The sequence below is a fragment of the Lucilia cuprina genome, chromosome 5 (assembly GCF_022045245.1).
Source record: "Lucilia cuprina isolate Lc7/37 chromosome 5, ASM2204524v1, whole genome shotgun sequence".
In the NCBI taxonomy this organism is placed as follows: domain Eukaryota; kingdom Metazoa; phylum Arthropoda; class Insecta; order Diptera; family Calliphoridae; genus Lucilia; species Lucilia cuprina.
Genome location: NC_060953.1, coordinates 51453185 through 51469384, shown reverse-complemented (window position 1 = coordinate 51469384; position 16200 = coordinate 51453185). Strand labels below are relative to the sequence as shown.

Below are 16200 nucleotides of genomic sequence, written 5' to 3'. Positions count from 1 at the left end.
TTAAACATTTACTGCTAAAATACCTTTTAAGATTAAAGTTTGCTTTTCTTATTGCTTATAGATGATGATAATCTTTAATTTATTTATATTTATATATACAAAACTTTCACTGGTAGTTAATTATATTTTAAAATATTTTTTAATGGATTTTCATTAAAAAATAATAATCATACATTTTTAGATGGCAAAAGTGTTAACTTTACTTTTGAAATTGACAAAAACTTTAAGAAAAATTCTTAATATTTGTTTAAGTTGAGCTGAATGTTGAATATCGGATTAACTCGAAAACTTTCTAAAGAAAATAATTGTGTGATCATTTGATTGATTGAAGTTAATCTCCCTTTTGATGATTTTGTGTACAAGATTAAAGATCGCAGTGTTGCCATACACTGTTGCCGTCACTGTTATCAAAACAATGCATGTTTTTTAAAAAAGAAGAAGACAATTTTAAATGTAATATGAAAATTAATGAAAAATTTAATTTAAAACAAAACAACTAAGAGTGTTATATTCGGCTATGCCGAATCTTATATACCCACCATCAAACCTCGTTTGACTCGAATGAAACTCGAATGTCAAATTTAATCTATATACTCGTAATTTTCTGAAGGTAACCTTATATAGGGGGGTATGGTCAATTATGGGTCGATCTCCATAAAATTTGGTAGACAGAATTTGGTTCGTATTAAATTTTGTTTGTATCGAATTTCATCGCAACACTAGTATTTTTAATGAGTGTTGCAGTCATTTTCTGAAAGGGACCTTATATAGGCGGTAGGGTCAATTGTGAACCGATCCTAATAAAATTTTGCATAGTGGTTTTGGATCATAAGAAACTTACTTATGCCGTATTTTTAAACATGTTATGACTGTTAACGCTGCTTTTCGAGGGGCCTCTTGTATGGAAGCTATGCGAAAACGTGGACCGATATTGCCCATTTCCAATACCAAACAAACCTTACCTATAAGAAATATTTATGTGAAATTAAAACTCTCTCGCTCTTTTCATTCGGACTCTATCGTGCTTTCAACAGACAGACAGACGGACGAACGGACGGAAGGACAGACATATATACTTTTGTAGGTCTATTGTGAAGTCCGTATAATTAATGTACTACATCAAATGCGCTCCTTTATATGAAACGTATTATTTTTCAATGTTTAGAAACTCAGTTTCCTGGATACTTGGAAACTGTACATTAACTTCAGCCTTCTCATTTTGAGAAGATTTCTTGTCTTGCTCTCATCAGGGTCACCTCAAAGCCGGGTTTGTCAGTTTTGACTTTGGCGATCCCTTTGTGGTTCTACCCACCGTTTCATTACTCCAAGAGGCCTTATGGGTTTCTCTCACCTATATTTTTAATTCAGCTTTTGTAGCTTCGAATGGTTTTGAGTTTGCCAAGCTAACTCCCTTGAGCTCCCTTCCCTTTAAAGCTATTACATTCGCCCATTCCTTGCTAACTACTACCGAGCCTGTGGTACCCATATGATTAAAACCTTACCTCTGGGAGAGTATTCTGTTTAAGTTTTTTTAGATTCCAATATGGTCTTTGATTTAACTCTGACACCTGATATCGCCTTAATTGATTTCGGGTTGTCGGTAAATATAAAAGCAATGAGCGCCATATTTATTCTAATCCAATATGAACATTCCGTTATTGCTTGGACTTCTGCATGGAAGCTTGTGTACAGATTAGGAAAACGGTGGTATATTCCAGGTCTTCAATATATAACTCCAGGCCCACTTTGTCCCCCGATTTAGAGCCATACGTTTAATAACGAATTAATACTGGTATTTGCTCTAATGTTCCACTATCTGGAATCAGTGTTTCAAAATTTCCGACATATTCTGTGTCTGATATGCGATCAGGCACGTCCGATGATTGTGTATAACCTTCCAATTTGTCTAGTATACATTGGTGACGTGTCCTATAGCCAATATATAACCCTAGGTCCACTTTGTCCCCCGATTTAGGGCCGTTCGTGTAATAACGGATTACTACTGTTATTTGCTCTAATGTTCTACTATCTGGAATCATCGTTTCAAAGTTTCCGAAATGTTCTGTGTCTGATATGCCATCAAGCACGTCCGATGATTATGTATAACCTTGCAATGTGTTCTATAACTCGACTTTCGAATAATCGAACAATCGACTTTTTGTCGAAAAAAGTCGAAAAATCGAAGTCGATTCGTCTGTGAAAAAAGTTGAAAAGTCACCTTTGAAAAAAAAGTCAAAAAGTAGGAAAAAGTCGAAAAAGGTAGAAAAAAGTAAAAAATAGTCGAAAATTTTAAAAAAAGTCAAAAACTCTAAAATAGTCGGAAAATCTCGAAAAAGTCAAAAAATAGTCTGAAAAAGTTGAAAAAAGTTGAAAAAAGTCAAAAAGTCAAAAAAAGTCGAAAAAGGTCAAAAAGTGAAAATATTAGAGGGGACTATTTATAAAATACTTAAAGTCGAAAAGTCGACTTTTAATAAAATGAAAAAAAGTAGAAAAATCGACTTTTTATAAAATACAAAAAGTCGAAAAGTCAACTTTTAGCTAAATATAAAAAGTCAAACCATTGAACCGATTGTTGTAAAATTTAGATGGATTTATAGATAACTACGTGAATAGTCCATATGTCCAAGCAAGGACTGGGTGCCACTTGTTCTAAAGAAATCGCTTAAAAATTTTGAAGTTAAATTACAATCTAATAGAATCTATTAAATAGTTCTAAATATATAACTTTATAATTATTCCAAGAATCCATTGAGGGATGTTTTTCGAATATATCACTAATCTTTTTTTTTTAATAGTTTTTGATATGATACTTATTGGAATCGATATGTTTTGGCCTCGAAAAACAGCTCGTTCAATCAATCAATGGTGATAATAATTTATCTTTAAAAAACTATAATTTCGATTACAAAGTAAAAACGAACTGAAACAACTCATTTTATCTCGAGTATTTCACATTTGTTTAATGCCAAAGAGTTAATAAAAACATTATGGATTAAAATTATAAGTTTGTTTCATTAATAAGTGATAATACAAAAAAAATCTAATCTAAATATATGTTGTTATCTCTAGCATAGTAACACCAAATAAACAAATTCCAAACAAAATCCATATAAAGAAAACGCAATCTTATCGAAATATCTCTTGAAATAAGTTTTTTTTTTTAAGTATTGCAAATATTAAGCAATATTAGAGGGGAATTTTAGTATAAACGTAATAACCAGCAAGCAGGCAGGCACACGTACTCAAATGTTTTGATTATTTGTTGTTTGTTTTCAACATTTGCTACTTAAATTAAACAAATAACAAATGTTAAAAAACAAGTAAGAATGCTATATTCGGCTGTGCCGAATCTTATATACCCTTCACCAAGTACGTTTTAAATAACAGTTTTTATTTATTTTGTATCTCTGCACACATGTCACACATAACATACACACAAACAAATATAAACTGTAGCAGAAAGAAATATTAACCGTTGTAGTGTAATACTAATATAAAACCAAATACATCTACACACACGCATATGTACATCTTTATCCAATTCACAGTGTTGTTGTTGCTTTTTTAACAAAGCATTAAAAAAATTTGGCTTTTTTGATGAAATTTTCAGAGGTTGTCGCGGATTTTTGCTCATATCTCCGTTATTTATAGACCGATTTTGCTGATTTTAAATAACGATCTTCTCGAAAGCATGTCTAACTGAATTATTTAAGATTCGGATCTCGCCGATATCTGGGGACCTCTTAAAACTGATTTAAACAGACAGACGGACAGACAGACAGACAGACGGACATGGCTTAATCGACTCCGCTATCTCTAAGGATCCAGAATATATATATACTTTATAGGGTCGGAAAATTATATTATAGAAATTACAAACGGAATGACAAACTAATATATATATATAATATATAATTCACTTAAAGAAAACGAAAAAAAGAAATATATATAAAAAATAACCAAAAAAAAATGTTATAAAGACCAATGAACTTTGGAATGACGCGACCAGACCATCACTTTAACACAGTAGTTGTTTTGTATTTTGGCTTGAAATTTATATGTTTTTTTTTGTGTTTATTGTAATTGTAATAGAAGTAAGTCTTTAGTAGTTATGGTATTTGCTAATTTACTAAATGTTTCTACGTTGTTTTTTTTTAACCAAAAATTGCGTTTAATTTGTTTTTACCGTTTTTTTTTTCATTATTAGTGAAAATTTTATCATAAAATATTGGCTTAAAAAAATAGCTATTTAGCCGAAGTTTTTAGTTTTCTATTATTTTAATGTCAAATATTTGGTCTTTAAATGTTTGAAGCCCGCTGAAGTATTAAACTAGTTTTAAAAGAAATATAATAAGCAAAAATACAGAAGTATTCTTTTTTTATATATATAAATGTCATACAGTGGGACTAGTTGATGAAAAAATTGCTAATGAAAAACTTATACTTAAGAGAAATTAGTTTAATAGGAAGTAAGTTTGATTTGGAAAAGATTTTCATGAACAATAACACTATCGACTTATAAATTGACGAAAATTTACTTAAATAATTTATGTTTAAAATTCTAAAAATTATTTTAATTAAATTTAAATTTTCTTTTGAAATTCACAGGAGTTTTATAGTAACATTTTTTATGGGCGTATAAATACTAAATTTTTCATTTATGAGAATCATATAGATTGTCACAATTTCATAAAAACATATGGGTACTTTTTGTTTTAGATAAGAAATATTTATACATTGTATAGATTAAACTAACAATGAAATTATTTGTAAAAAAAAACAGCAGGAAAATGCTTACGTTTACCTATTAATTGTATAATTCTCATTTAGTTAAGAATATTTTTGTAAATGAAAAATATACTCTTAGATACGTACTTATCGTTTTATTAACAATAATAACATTTCGGCGTTTTGAATAACTAATTTATAATTTCCCTTTTCCCCCCATGGATGGTTTAGTTTATGGGCTAGTATAGACTAGATTAGCCTCTACTAGTCTAAGGTCTAACCTAGACACTAGTGTGTGGACTAGTCTATAGACTATTCTATGAACTAAACTATAGTTAAGTCTATAGACTAGTGTATTGTCTAGCCTATATACTAGTCTAAGGTCTAACCTATATGCTAGCCTATTAACTAGACTATTGACTAGTCTACGGTCTAGCCTATAGACTAGTCTAGGGTATAACCAATAGACTAGTCTATGGACAAGCCTATAAACTAGTCTATGGACTAGCCTATAGGCTTGTTTATGGACTATCCTATGGACTACTTTCTAAACTCGCCGATCTATAGATTAGCCTATGGGCTAACCTTACAGACTACTCTATAGACTATCCTATAGCCTATGGGCATGTCTTTTTAAAAGTCTACGGACTATATAGTCTATGGACTAGTCTATGGACATGTATTTTAAATAGTCTATGGGCTTATCCTATAGACTAGTCTATGGGCTATCCTATAGACTAGTCTGTGGGCTATCCTATAGACTAGTCTATGGACTATCCTATAGACTAGTCTATGGACTATCCTATAGACTAGTTTATGGACTATCCTATAGACTAGTCTATGGCCTATAGACTAGTTTCTGAACTAGCCGATCTATAGACTAGCCTATAGACTAATCATACAGACTACTCGATAGACTATAGTATAGCCTATATACTATCCTATAGTCTATGGACTAGCCTATAGAGAGTCTAATCTCTGAACCATCCGATCTATAGACTAGCCTATGGACTAATCTATGAACAAGCATATATAAAAGTCTGATTTCTCTATCTGTTTAATTTGTAGGTTAAAGTCTACTCTATGTACAAGTCTATGGACTAATCTAGTAACTATTATATAAACCCGTGCAATTAGTATATAGACTGTTGACTGTTCTATAAAATAGTCTAGACACTAGTATCTGGATTAATCTTTTGGTTAGTCTTGTCTATGAACTATATCCATTATATGTCTATCAAGTAGTTTATTGATTAGTCTATTGACTTGTCTATAAAATAAAAACTTGTCTATAAATGCAGTAACTATAGTATGGTCTGAATTAGCTTCAAGTCATTGCAATAGTCTATAAAATGGTCTGCTGATTTAACTAGGGAGTAGTCTAGTGACTAATCTTAGGAGTAGCCTAGTGTCTGGCCTATGAACGAGCTTAGTGACTAGTTTATCGAGTAACTCATTAAAAAATCTATAGACTGGACTTGTTCAACAATTACACTGCGGATTAGTTTTGCTGAAAAGTATAGACTTACATATGTATTGATTCGCCTATGGATACCCAGCAGTACGACGGGACAGTCCCGAACTGACCACTTAACCTACCACTTGTGGTGGCCCCTAGCCACCTGACTACCTAGGTGACCGACCATTTTAACATGGGCTTGTCCTACGAGGAAGTCAATCGTCACTCTACACCCTACAGAGAGACAGTAAAGAGAAGATTGCCTCCGCTCTCGCTTACAAAGGGGACACTAAAGTGACGACTGCCTTTCGGAAGTATAAAAAAACAAGTATGAATGTATAGTCGGGCGTAGCCGACCATATGATACCCTACACCAGTCAGTATGTATGTTAAAAATGGGGATTATTTAAAAAATAAAGCATTTGGTTTGTTTTTTAACTTTATTTCGTAATATTTTTACTTTTTTTTTGGCAAAAAAAGAGATTTTTTTAGGAGGGCTCAAAGGGGAGTAGGGCAAAATATAGCCCTATCCCTTAAAATGTTGGTAGGGGAAGTTAAGTTTTCTTCAATATTAATTATGTTTAAAATTTAAAAGTGTTATTAGTGTTTGTAAGTGAATTTTGACCTTTAAGTCATTATCTGAAGGGGAGTTTCTATGGGGGATAGGGTCAAATGAAGTCCGATCATTACAAAAATTGGTAGTGTCATTTAAAGTTCTATAAAAGTAAGTTTTGTTGACTTTTGTTAACATAATAGATCATTTAAATTAATTATAAGCCAAAAGACCCTATTTGGGGGGTACGGTTGTATGGGGGCTAGTCGAATTTAACCATTTTCAATAGGCTTCGTCTTTGGGCCAAAAAAAGCGTGTGTGCCAAATTTTATCCAATTATCTTGAAAATTGCGACCTGTACCTTGCGCATAAGGTTTACATGGACAGCCAGCCAGACGGACGGACGGACGGACATAGCTTAATCGACTCATAAAATGATTCTAAGACGATTGGTATACTTTAAGGTGGGTATAGGACGAATATTTTTGTATGTTACAAACATCAGCACAAACCCAATATACCCTCCCCACTAAAGTGGTGTAGGGTATAACAACTTTTAAGAGTATAATCTCTAGGTTACTTGAGGACAGTAAAAAGACGACTGTCTCCGCTCCCGCTTACAAAGGGGACACTAAAGTGACGACTGTCTTCATTCTCGATTACAAAGGGTACATTCGTGACGAACGACCCAAAACATACGAATTACGATCATCCAGGTGGTTAACTATTAGTGGAAATTACTGTCTTTTTTGTATGCATTGACTCTTTGTCGAACTGCTGGGTAAATTGATCGACTAGCTTAAGGACTAGACAGACTATGTTAGTGTAAAAGTAACATTAAAACTAAATATTTAAAAGGAAAAATTCCAACAAATGGTGCCATTTGGTCGAGCTTAATATAAATAGCTCATAATATATATTTTTTTTGTTATTTGTCTTGGCTTGCCGCATGCCAGCACAGTTTTTGTTATTAATATATTTTAGTTGTTACTTTTTTTATTTAAACACAAATACCAAAAACCCCGTCTTTAACTTGGATTATTAGTTGCATATGTTTTGCACATGTTTGCTACATGTTTGTTTAAATTTGAATATTTGCTCATTGAAATAAAACGGAAGGATTTCCATAAATTTTGTTGCACATCTTTCTTTGTTCCATCAAAAGCAATTGTCAGGCAAATTTTTAAGTCATACACACATATACATACATATGTACATATGGATATAAATGCAATATGTAGTTTTTTTCCCACTTCAACTACTTGTGAAACAATTTTTCTTTAAGTGAACAAGGGGCAAGACAACAAAAAAAGTACATTTAAATAAAGAACAGACGATGAATCTATTGTGCTTTTTTTCTTTTTGATATAAAATGCACTAGAAATTGTTGGGGCCTAATTTTTGTATCCAGCTGAAAACAATAATTTAACGGCAAAAAAGTGAAAAATATCAAGTTTTAATGTTATATTTTTGTTATAAAATAAACACAACCCCAATTTTTAAAAGAATAATAATAAAAAACCAAATGTTGGGGGAGAAAAGAACTCAAACTGTTTTATTGGTTTTAAGTTCAACACACTTTTTCTCTAAACAGGGAAGTGTTATATACATATTTACATATGTATATATATACAAATAAATGTTATAAAAAGGGAGTTGCTTTGTTTTAGTATCGATAAGAACAAAATAAAAAAATTGTATGAAAAACTTGTAAAATTTTATTTTCATATTTCCCTTTTTTTTCATTATATGCCACAACACTCGACGTCATGTGAATAGATTAAAGTTTGGCTAATTTGGAATTTGTTAATTTGATTTTAATTTCCATTACATTTCCCGTAGGCAGTAATTCCAGAAATTAATTTATTCTAATTACAATGTATAATGTCATGATAATTTGCCGTTATTGTAAATTATTTAGTTTCGCTCATGTTATTGCAAAAAAAAAATTGGTTTTTAGAGAGGTATTATACGGAACTAAAAATTTTGTTTAGCAATGTAAGGTTTAAAATTCATTGAAAAGTTTTTATTTCATATCATTTGTTTTTCATATACGATGACTAATTTAAGAAATTTGTGGTCTAAAGAACATTTTAGTCTGCATACAAAAAGGGGATTTTTTCAGAAAATTACTAGAGTGGTAATAATTTTAAACATAAGAATAAAATTCTACATAAATATGTTTTATATATAAATCAATGAAAAATAGATAGATAGATAAATAGATAGATAGATAGATGGATAGATAGATAGATAGATAGATAGATAGATACTGTGGGGCAAAAGTGAAATAAAATATAAAATTAATAGTGAAAATAAAATAAAACTGTTGTGCGAATGAACTGTCGACGGTGAATAAAAAAATAACTAATTATTTTTCCAGTGACGATAAAAAGTGTGGGTGATTAAAAAAAATAAAAGTGAATAAAAATTAAACTGAAACTAAAGTGACGATTAATCCGGTGTAAAATAAAAAATAAAAGAATACAGTGAAAAATAAAAGTGTTGTGACAAAACAAAAGAATTTATTCTATGGTGTTAAGTGAATATTCTAAGCGTGTGTGTAAAATAAAACTAATTTTGGAAAATACAGTGGCGGATAAAAGTGTGAGTTTTTGAAACAAAACAAAGAAATAAAACTATTGAGCTGGGCTATAATGTTGTTAATAATTAAAACTTACAGTGGTGTGCAAAAGTCGTGTAACAGTGAAAAAAATGAAAAACGACTAAAAGAAATTGATGAAAATAAAATAATTAAAGAGAGTAAAAAAGTGAAAATGCAAAGAAAAACAAGTAGGAAAGTATAGTCGGGCATGGCCGACCATATAATACCCTACACTTATTTGTAAATATTTTTTTCTGATTAATTTGTAAAAAAAGAGAATTATAAAATTTGTTTTTATTGTAAATGTTTTTTTTTTTTTGTAAATAATAAAAATGAAAATATAATAATGGAGTTATAATGATCTTTGCATGTTTGACCAACATCCAACTTAAAATAATCAATCTTCAAATTGCATTTTAAAAATTTTAATACCGTTTAGTATTTTATATAGTCGAACTTGTTTGAATATTTTTCTTTCAACTTTTTTTATTATATTTTTGCTAGACTATTCTTTGTACCCTACACCACTATAGTGGGGAGGGTATTATATATTTGTGCTGATGTTTGTAACATACAAAAAATATTGGTCAAATAGCCACCTTTAAGTATAACGATAGATTCAGAATCATTTTTTGAGTTTATTAAGACATGTCCGTCCATCCGTCCGTCTGTCCGGCTGGCTGTCCATGTAAACCTTGTGCGCAAGGTACAGGCCGCAATTTTCAAGATAATTTGATGAAATTTAGACCAAGCATGTTTTTTGGCACAGGGACGAAGCCTATTGAAAATAGTTGAAATCGGTCCATTATTTCACCTAGCCCCCATACAACCGTACCTCCTGATTTGAACTTTTTATGCCATAATTACGTCAAATATTCTACTATCTCTCTAAAAATTGGCACAAATAAGTTTTATATAAGTTTGAATGACACTGCAGATTTTCGTAAGGATCGGCCCTTATTTGACCCTAGCCCCCATACAAACCCTCCTTTAAAAAATGTCTTAAACGTCTAAAATTGACTTGTAACCATTTGTATCGCAATGAAACTCAACAAAACTAACTTTTATTTAAAAATATATCCTTTTCCCAAATTAACCGAGGATCGGCCCATATTTGTCCTATATAAAGCCTCATTTAGAAATTGTAGTTTTTTTTATCAATAAATTGATTAAATATTTTGGAATTATGATAATATTCAACGTAAAAGTTTCTTTATAAAAAATAAAAATTTTAAAAATATACTCATGGTGTAGGGTATTATATGGTCGGCCATGCCCGACTATACTTTCCTACTTGTTTTTTACTTGTTTTATTGTATTTAAGATTTCAAAAAATAATAATAATAATAATAATTCTAACAAAATACCAAAAGAATATGTAGCAAAATTTAACAATAATAAGATGTGCTAAATGAATTAACAACTGAATATTTTTTTATTGAAATTCTAACAAAAGCAGACATGTGTATATAATTTGAGTGATGACAAATGAAAAACTGATAAAAGAATATATAAAGAATCTGCGAAATATTATAAAAAAGGAATTTAATAATTGGTTTAAGCTTTAACACATAGTTTCCGAAAAAACGTTTAAAAATTTTATTAAAATGTACCTTCATATATTGGATTGGATAATGACCTATATGATTTTTTAAAAATATTTAAAAATACTGGTATAACCGATATAACTCAAAAATGATTCTGAATCGATCGGTATACTTTAAGGTGGGTATTGGACCAATATTTTTGTATGTTACAAACATCAGCACAAACGTATAATACCCTCCCCAATATAGTGGTGTAGGGTATAAAAAGAAAACAAATAATGATGCCGGGTTTGCAAACCGGTCTATTTTGGAAATAAATAACAAAGAAAGTAAATATGTACTAATTTGCAAAATATAAAATTTTAATTTTTCCCCCTGATTTAATAACAATTGTCTAAAAAAAACAACTCCAAAAATAATTAAAAAACAAAAACTATGAGTCAGTCAAATACATCACTTTCATTAACAGACACAAACCAATAAGAGAAAACAAAAACAAAACTTTATTGAAAAAAAAAAAACAAAGACAACTCTTGCTGAAAATAGTATGTAAAGAAACAAAAACAAAAGTAGGTATGTATAATTAAACAAAAAATAACAACAAATAAATAACATGAATGAATGATAGCGCAACAACAAACACTGGATTGGATGGTTACATAGATGTTAATAGAATTTTGAGAATATACAGAAACAACTACAACCAACATGAGCAACAAAATAAAATATACACAACTGATAAGAAAAAGTGAAAAAAATTAACAACAACAAAAACACATACACAATTGATAGCTGAGAATGAACACAGACTGTGTAAAACAGTCTGTGTTGGCATGAATGTTTTCAGTTCATAAGGACAAAAAAAAAGAGAGTGAAAACAAGGATGAAAAAAAATAGAATAAATTAATTAGAAAAAAGGAAATTTAATAAAAGGTGTGTACAAGTACATAGTATATCAGCATTTCTCGGGGAGAGTTAATGTATACATTATTACAGGTAAAGGGGAAAAAGAAAGTATCTATTGTTGGAACAAAAACTTACCTTGAAATTTAGACATCAACTAGTAACATTTGGCAAATGATAAATTATAATTTATAAAGCAAAAATTATTGTTGATTTCGAGAAGAAAAGAAACGACGAAGAATCACATGATAAAGTTGGACATCAAAATAAAAAAGGCTTTGGCATCCCAATGATGATTATGGCACATGTAACTTAAAATTGTTGATTTTGTTGTTATAGGTAGTTTCACTCACTACAAACTTTTGTTTTTTATAATTTTCTTAATTTGTCGTTGTTTTATTGATACTTTTGGTCATTATATTATTGGATATTGAGCACTTTTTTACTTTTTTTTAGATTTAAAAAGATTTAAAATTTGTAGCTCTGCCAACTTTTTTTAAATGTCTTCAATACAAATAAAAACGTACAGCATTTAAAAAAGCACTTCAATATAAAATTGTCTTTTTTTGTTTTTTTTTTTTAATTTTTTATATTTCTTGTTTAAAAAATACTTGACACTATATAAAATAAGAGACAAGTCGTTGGTAAAATCGCACCCGCATCAACATCCAAGATGTCAGCATAAGATTTGTGACATACAGGACATGTACACATACAAAAAACGAAACAAAACAATAAAAACTAAGAATACGGCACAATAAATCCAACAAGGAACGACTAAAAGATATTAAGAAAAAACCAAGCAAAACCCAAGATAAACTGAAAGAGGGTGAGGCTGGCTTTGTTAGTTGTTAGGTAGAGGTAACTTCCAGTACATACGATAAAAAAAAAACTCAACTATGCACGAAGAATAAAAGGATGCTTTTTATGTATTTTTTCTTTTTCTTTTACACGATATCACTTTTTCTTTTTAAATTTTTTTGTTTTATATACCTTAAACTAATGCTTTGTTTTTATTTGTTAGTAACAAATAATTTACTTAAATTTTTTGTATATATTTTGAATTTTTATTTTATTAATTTATTTAATTCAAATTGCAAAAACAACACGCACGCACACACACAACACCACCCAACTGTCGCGCGTCAGGAATTTTTTATAAATGCCACAATTTTGTTCCACTCCCATTACATTTAACAAGGTGTTGTCATATTTACAATTGCTTTGCTCACTTATATGACATTTGACAGTTCTAGTGCTTTCAAAGTTCATATAAAAAAAATTAAGAGTTCAGAGAGTGTGTATATTTGTGAAATTTTCTTGCTACCGGCTAACAGTGCTGTTAATAGTAATGGTTTTTATTAAAAAAAAGTTGCAGAGAATTCTAGCGATTTTTAAGACACGAAAACATTAATTGTATATAACTTGAAATTTTTCACTGGCAGTTCACAAAGGGACACTTTTGTTGATAAACTTTTGCTTAATTCTCTTTTAAAGATTTCTTAATGTCTACACAGAGAAATTTTTTTCTGAAATAATGAAAAATTTTGTACAAATTTACAAAACAATGACGTTTGTTATCAAGATAACAATGTCATATCGACGCTATAACACTAATAAATGCGGTCTGTACCTGCTAATTTTACATGATAACAGTTTGTCCTTAGTATAATATAGACATGGGGTAACATAACCTTGTTAAGGATATTGAAATTAAGGAGGAAAATTAAATTCTATTATGAATAAGCGTTTTTTTATTTTGAATGTGGTACACATTGCTGCAAAACACAAGTGGAATTCAGTATGTGGATTGTACCTTCCAAAAAATACAACACTATTATAGATAAAACAATATGGCAGCTCAACATTATGGATTATATGAACGGGGAGTTGGCAATATTGCTTTATTTAACATTTGTAACCCCGTGGCTATATTAGACAAATATTTATCACGGCAATGGACAAAACGTCGGCAGACGTTTTTTGTTTATGTTAATGCATGGGGTAACAAAATGCTAATTTTATCACTTCTCCAAAACACCTCTATGGTTCCCGCTATTATGAGTATTCTCAATTATCCCATACATTTCCTCTTCGTTAGGCATGTCAACAGCCAATTTCGTACATTTAATAAATTTCAAATTCCGATCGTTACCAAACAACGATTCCAACCTTCTCTGGACTATACAATACATATTATCTGGAAGTTCGGAATATATGCCGACTCTTCCTCTTTTTAACGTTCTTCTAAATAAATCGTTCAAATAATGTTCATTACGCAAATCACCCTCACTTACGTAAACTATATTATACTTTCTATACAAAACTTCGTGTTCCCGTTGTTTAGTTTTCGAAATTCTTATTTGTGTTCTATATTTGTTCACAACAGAATCACTTATAAAAAAATTGACACTGCCATCATCTTCCTGTTGGCTATGTACCGTTGCCATTTCCTCCGATATTTCAAACAGTGATTTAATATCACAATCTTCAGTTCCCTCAACGTCGGATTCTAATCGACTTAGGAAATCCGCAACCTTATTATCTTTTCCCTTAACATACTCGATATCAAATTCATATTCAGCGAGCATAATTTTCCATCTACTCAATCTGGAATTTGGCTCCTTTAGGGAAGTCAACCATTTGAGAGGCTGGTGGTCAGTGTTGACCAAAAACTTAGTCCCAAAAAGGTAAGGACGAAAATATTTAGCGGCCCATACTATAGCCAAGAGTTCTTTCTCTATTGTACTATAGTTTTTCTCATGATTATTCAATGTTCTACTAGCATAACAAATGGGTCTATCACCCTGGCTAAGAACAGCACCCAATGCGATATTACTAGCGTCCGTAGTAAGGACGAATTTCTTATTGAAGTCCGGATAGGACAGTATTGGTGGGTTTGTTATGATTCTTTTTAATTTTCCGAATGATTCAATGTAAGAGGGATCATCAATATTTATCTTGACATCCTTTTTTAAATATTTTATTATTGGTCCGGCTATAGAAGAATAATTCTTTATGAATTTTCTATAGTATCCCGTAAGACCTAAAAATGATTTGATTTGTTTCACAGTACCTGGAATAGGTACCTTATTAATTACCTCAATCTTGGATGGACAAGGTTTTAGACCATTTGGTGTAACTATGTGACCCAAAAACTGAGTTTGTCTAGCCAAAAAACTACATTTATTCATTTGAACTTTTAAATTATGTTCATTTAAAACAGAAAATATCCTTGTCAGGCTATTCAAATGTTCCTCCAATGAAGATGAGAAAACTAATATATCATCCATATAGATGACGCAAATTTTATTGATGTAATCACTTAAAACGTAATTCATCATACGCTGAAAGGTAGCGGGTGCATTTTTTAAACCGAATGGCATTCTGATAAACTCATAATGTCCCATTGGTGTTGAGAAGGCTGTCTTCTGAATGTCCCTATCTTCCATCTTAATCTGGTGGAAGCCTTTCGCAAGATCGATGGTGGAAAAATATTGTGCCCTACCCAATTTATCAAATAGAGAATCTATATTGGGCATTGGGAATTTATCTCCCACGGTTATATTATTCAGATTTCGGTAATCAATGACAATACGCCATTTTCGTTTACCATCATTATCAAGTTTCTTCGGTACTATCCATAAGGGTGAGTTATAAGGCGATTTACTCGGCCTAACTATTCCCTGGATTAGCATATCCTTTATCTGGGTTTCAATTTCCCTTTCGTGTGCCTTAGGGTATCTATATATTTTCGAATACACCGGTTTATCCGATGTTGTGACAATACTATGTTTAACCACATTAGTTGTTGTCAGAGCTTGACCTTCTTGATAGAATGTAGCTCTATTTTTCCTTAAAAACACATCTAATTTGCGTTTTTCCTCATTATTCAAATGTTCTGGCAAATCTATGTTACCAAAGTCTATGTTTTGCAATTCTAAAGTTGCAATTTCATCAAAGCTTACATCAACCGGCTTTGAATAGAACAATATTTCGACATTATTAACCCAAAGTCTCATATTATAGAAATCTATTATGACACCCATTGGCATCAATACATTATTTCCGATTATACAATCGAAAGCTTTATTTTTTAAATCAACAAGTTTGACAGACATAGTTTCATCCCCTGCATTAAACTCCAAAGGGACATTAACTATAACCTCTTCATCTACCATCTTAGTACCGGTTAATGTATTCAATCTCATTTTGTTCCTAAGTCTTCTTTTCAAAGACAACCCCTCGAAAATCCCATAGTCACCCAACGTAGTTGCAGCTCCGCTGTCAACTAAACATCTAATTTTAACGTTATTGATTGTGAGTGAGACTATCGGTAATTGGGATCCGGAGGCGGTACATGAAAATTTTCGTTCATGTTAATATTTTCCACCTCCATTGGTAC

At 30.8% G+C, this 16200-nt stretch overlaps 1 long non-coding RNA gene across 1 annotated transcript; it reads right to left on the bottom strand.

Moving 5' to 3' along the window:
* Positions 1–12250: 12250 nt before the first annotated feature.
* LOC124420094 lies at positions 12251–13092 on the bottom strand. Its single transcript, XR_006941024.1, has 2 exons — positions 12789–13092; positions 12251–12412 (listed from the first exon to the last, which is right to left on the bottom strand). It is a non-coding gene; the product is annotated as an uncharacterized LOC124420094 (long non-coding RNA).
* Between the last annotated feature and the right edge of the window lie 3108 nt (positions 13093–16200).